Raw genomic sequence first — 5,985 nt, 5'->3', positions numbered from 1 at the left:
GGGAGTTTACTTTTTAAGAGATGTATATGTATTACAAATGATAATGTGACTTGCAATCATTTTGAAGAGATGTACTTGTATTAAAAATTATAGTGTGACTTTGAGTCATTGTACTTTATGCTGCAGATTAGATGTCACATGATGACTGATACTGTACAGTATGTCCCAACAAAATTACAAATGAATTGTCGCATTGATAACTCCAAATATGATTAAACTGTCACAATGCTTCTTCAGGGTCTTAAAATATAACATCTTAGCTCTATTTTACTGAAAGCCCCATTCAAATTTGGTTAAGTGGTCACAGAAAAATGTGGATTGTTGTAAAGCATGTCATGGGTCTGATTCTTCCAAGTTTAGCACTTGGATGCTCGTGGAAGTGCATGTTAATGTGTGAACACAATGCACAGAACTTGGAGGGAAGGGATTCCTGACATGCTCTACAAAACTCCTCATTTCTCTTTGACCACTGAACCAAATCAGATGGGGTTTTCCATAAATGTGGGTAATAAGTTATAGTTTCATACCCTGAAATTGCACTTGGATTGATTCACTATTTTTAAATCTATCATTGCAGATGGTACCATTGTATTTTTTTTTTTTTTTTTTTTGGGGGGGGGGACATACGGTATTGCAGAAAGTCTGATTCTGAGATTATGAAAAGTAATTAGTAGAATATGATAGAAGATATACAGCACATGATTAACAGACTATTAGTGCCAGTGTTGTTTTTGTTTATAACCTGCAAGTTGGTGTAAGTGCTTCAGTCTTGTTTGACTGAAGTTTCAGTACCTGTAGCAGGAAATCCGAATGTTGCAACCTTTCTGTGCTTGCTGTGACATGTTTGAATATCTTTCTCATGGCAAGCCCTCCTTCCACCAGTCAATACAAACTGTACAGTGTACTCTATCAGCCATTTCTACATGTTATATATTATTCACTTCGGTTGTGATGCTACACTGTATGTTTACATGTACATCATGTTCACAGTGGCCATGGCAGATTGGTTTGCTCAAAACATTTTTTCTCTGTACTCCAAAAGTTGTGACCCTCTTTTTTCACAGTTTGATCTTCTTCCTTGATATTATAGGTCCTGATGCAGTAATGTGTCATTCGTCTTGTTTTACTACTGCTTACTACGGTTTTCATCCGCATTGTGACTGCAATGACAAATTTCAAGACAGTTTGGAAACCTGTGACAGCATCCACTGTAATTACAGCTTGTCACATTTGCACATAGGGTCGGTCCCCCCCTTCTCTGTCTCACATCCGTCCCATTCAATCCACAGTAGCCTTAAATATGAATTGCTATGGCCAATGGAAACATAGTGTAAAGCTAGCATGATAGTGAAGAATAGTTGCTTAATATAAGTCTTTGAACAGCCAATTGTACTGCCCAATGATACCTAGTCTTTCATTGCTTGTTTTGTTAGCATTTTAATCCAGTGACTGAAAAAAGAAAATATGCATACTACATGCAAGTAGCATGTTGCAAACTATCAGAGTACGTGTATTTTCAGGAATTAGAAGGTTTTACAATCATATACAGCGTGAGCTTTAAAAAAAGGGGAAAAACATGGATGATTCATTACAATACATTGTACTGTGAAACGAGGAATGTTCGCGTGCATTTTAATTTTGCGAATTTTGCGAGCACCAAGATTCGCGAAAATAAAATGCATGCGAAAGTTCGTGTCTAGACTGTATGTATTGCACGCTGTGGCAATTCGCGAAAATTTCATGCCACAAAAGAGGCAGTCGGCTCCAATTAGCGAAAATTTCATGCCGCGAATATATCATGTTTTACAGTATATGGTTTGAAAGAGTTGCTGCTGATATTGGCGTTTGAATCTCAGGATTTAAGATATTTCACATGTTTAATTACATTGATATGTAGATGAAAATCAAATGTCAGCTGGCAATACAGTTATGATGCATACATTTTCATGTATTCACAATTCGTCCAAAGTATGGTAATCAGCAAGGAGCTTTGAAGCACTTCATATCACCCTGTTTATGGCTTTCATTTTCATTGTTTTTTAGTTAAGGGCGTCATTTTGTGTTCAGTTGTTTGTGGGGGGGGGGGTACAAAGCTTTAGTATTGGATCACACTGATGATGATGCTATTGTACATTACCATTAACAACATCACAGTATAACATTTAGCTCTCAAAGAGTTTTTAAAGATGAGCAGAGCATCAATTCAAGTTCTCAAGTTTGAAACCTGGGCTGTTCTGAATTAAGCTTTGAATAGGTGACATCAACGACATGTCTTCATGATATTAATTTGTGTTATTTTGGGGTTTTCTTTTTGCTTTTTTGCTTATTATAGGGGGTTATTTTTTATTTTCTTGTCCCCCCCCCCCCCCATCATTTCAAATATTCATAAGTAGTAATAATACATATCAAGGTTTCTTCTATAGCCCTCAAAGTTGTGACGTATCTGAACATGTAAATGCAGATTTTAATATTTGAAATTTGTAAATGTGAGTCTTTGTATGGTGTTTGTTCATAGTAGATGTCATATTGATCTGGATTTTGATGATACCAAAATGATGTGATATGCAAGTTGTTGTGCACCTATCAGTACTAAAGAGTAATTGTCAAGCCTGAGCAGACCAGTTTTACTGACACATACAAATTTTATGCTTCACCCTTACAATACATTCTTTCTGCAGTTTGTATACCTTTTACAGTCCACTGAGTGTTCGGTTAGATGATAATATTTGTGTCCAATAGGAATCGAGCTGTGTTCATCTTGCAGTGCACTGTTCACTATTTTTAATCAAACAGCTGTAGGATAACCATGTGCCTCTGGATATGTGTCTAGATGTTAGACCTCTAGACAATGAATTTATTGGATAATCAGTACACTATCAGAGTTGGTATAGATGACATATAAACAACACCAATTATGTTTAAATGTAGATATGAATCTATTTATGAATATAATGATTGTCTTTTTGCCAGTAGTTTTACAGTAAGATTTCATTCATTTTTTTTTTAACAAATGATCTTGGATCATTTGCACCATGACTTGTCTGTTAGAATGAGATAATATGATTAGAGTTTCCAAAAGAATGAAATTATATTCAATTTATACCAATATTAGCAAAGTTTGTAGTCGTTTAGTCCATCTTGAGTCTTGAAGTGAGAATATGTCACCCAGTGCCATGATGAGTGTGGAAACCTTTGACACAGGAGAGGTAAAATGTCTCCCAATTCGCAAATGAAGGGCATGTTAAATTTAAAGGGATAGTATACTTTTTCTTGAGATGGGGATTCAGATTTTAACTTACTCCGAGAACCACATATGATATATATAAAATGTTAAAAGTGCATACACTTTTAAGACGAATTAAAAGTTTATTTGATGAAGATCGGTTTTGAAATTACTGAAATATTAAAAAAAAAACTTTTATTAGGACCACTTTGTTTTACTTTGTTTTTGGATATCTCAGCCATTTTGAAACCGGTTTTCATCAAATAAACTTTTAATTTCTCTTAGCGTTGTATGATGTGTAATATTTTATGTTGAACATTAATAATTATTATCTCACAAAAAGTTATAACCCGAATCCCCATCCCAACCAAAACTATACCATCCCTTTAAGGGGTGGTTTGAGGAGCAGGTAATACTAATCGGGACTGGTAGACAGATTTGTGAATGGAGTGAAGGTGAGATTGAGATGTAGATTAGTGAGAGGAGATTAGATGAGAGATGGAATTAGGAATTGATGAGTTGAGGACCCGGTAGCGTCGGGATACCACGGAGGGGGGAAGGCTTGCCCGGCTCGGATATACATGTATTCGAGAATCCCCGTAATGCCTCTGTTACACTTTCCCGGATATGACAAACGCATTAAAAACGAATGTCGAAATTATGGCATCCGTTGATATCCGTTAAAATGCGTTTCGTGTCCTTTTTATCCTTTGGACGGATATTTATCTTCCGGTGATTTCTGTCAGAGCGGCTAGGAAACTTTTTTCTCGCCAAAAACGGATAGCGCTATCTGACCCTTGTCCAACAGATGTACGTTTTCTCCTGTATCTATACTGTACTTCGTCGTTTTCCACGCGTTTCTGTCACTTCGGTCTTCTGTAAAGTCGGTTGCTGCAAGAAATGGAACGGAAGGAACGGCTATGTACAGCACATAAAATGCGTACGCATGGCTCTCTGACGTTCGATGTACGTCTCATGTGTCGCCCATTTGTTCTTCGTGCGTTCTCTCCCGTGGGCATGCGGTTCTTATTCGTTTCTCTTGCGTTCCACTGTCCTGTGTACACAGTCGCCAAAGGTGCGTTTTGTTCGGCCGCTAGACCGTGTATGTACGCTCCTCTAAAATGGAAAATTTACACTTTGTCCACCGGACTAGTGACGATTTAAACAACGTATGGGCAAAATCTCGCCCGTTTCCTTTACAGTGGGCCTATCCGGCAAAGTGTGACAGGGACAAAAAAAAAAAAAAAAAAAAAAAAAGTGTGACAGGGACATTAACGAATTGTGTATATATTTATCACCGATCTCAGTACACACACACAGAGCCGAAGAATCCCGACTGGAGTCGACCGTTACTTACGAGCATATGCATGATATGCTTCGATGTTCGCTGAGCGGTGCTTTTCGTGGTTTTCGATTGTAGGGCCTACCCTGTAGGTGGGCAGCGGTTGAATTGGCCACGCATGAATCTCCCACGCTATTCCTGATCCTTGAAGATGAAATTGAGGTGTACATCAGGAAGTGGAGAATAGGTGAAGTTGAATCGAGATAAAAGTTTTTAAAAGTGAAGGGGTACAGAGAAAGAGAGAGAGTGCATGGGGTGAGTGGAGAGAACGGAAAGAATTCAGTGAAGAGCTTATATTGGCGGATGGAGGCTAAGGAACAATGTGCTCACTAAATAATCGACATATTCAGTGCAACTGCATGTCAACTTGTGTTGATATGCTCATTCTCTGATCATCTATGTGACCAATTTATTTTCTAAATACGTGGCATTTATGTTATGATATTTCTTCTCTATTTCTTCAAATTGCTTTCATACGCTCTCAAAAAAAAAGAAACACACACACACACACACACACACACACACACACACACACACACACACCAAAAAAGAAAACAAACCAAGATTCTGCCGATGGCATCATTCTGTCAATCACTGCGTAAAAGTACTTGAGTAATTAACAAAAGACTTTGGAAACATGCAGGTCATGCTCTGTTTAGAGGAAGGGGCACTCTAGTGTTTCTTGTTAATCGTATAAGTACTTTAGCAGGATGATTAGTAGAATTTTCGTGTGAAAGGTATGGGGGGGGGGGGTGTCCGACCACTCTGAAGAAAAAAAGTAGAAAACAAATCATCATAAAAACTACATAAATGACCCGTATTTACATATTCATTTGCATTGCAATTTTTTTCCCTCTAAAATCACATCGAGTATTGCGTTCGACTTAAGAATGTGTTATTTTGCACGATTAAACCAGTCAGTGCCGCCGGCCACTCAAAGAGCGCAAACTTGGCGCTCAAAGTGAATAGCATTCCGAGTTGGTACTTACAGTAGTCTCTAAAAGGTTAACAGTAATAGAAGTAGGCCTATGTACTATTGAATATATTATACAATTTAGTTTGTATTTGAGATTTGTTTGTACGTGTGTGTGTCTGTGTGTGTGTGAATGTGTATTTATCACATTGCTGCCGCTGTTTGTGTTTGATAGGCTGCTGAAGGAGAATGATTAAAGGAAAAAAAAATCAGGATACGTTTTCATCATAATCACACATTGCAGGCCTTCTGTATTTGTTTGGTGGCGAAAATGGTGAAGATGATGCATTTGATCAACACAATTAAGATAATAAACCATGGAATGCACGTTGAAATTCACCGATAGGAAGGGGGATTTGCATGTACGAATGATTATGAGCTAGTGTGAGACCGTAATGAGTATACTGAGATTGTGATTCCTCCAGAAAGAATTGCAGATAATGCAGA

The sequence above is a fragment of the Diadema antillarum genome, unplaced genomic scaffold (assembly GCF_040938485.1).
Source record: "Diadema antillarum isolate AM-2024a unplaced genomic scaffold, OU_Dant_1.0 seq00001221_RagTag, whole genome shotgun sequence".
Lineage (NCBI taxonomy): Eukaryota > Metazoa > Echinodermata > Echinoidea > Diadematoida > Diadematidae > Diadema > Diadema antillarum.
The sequence above is the reverse complement of the archived record's forward strand: the minus strand, read 5'-3'. Positions refer to the sequence as shown.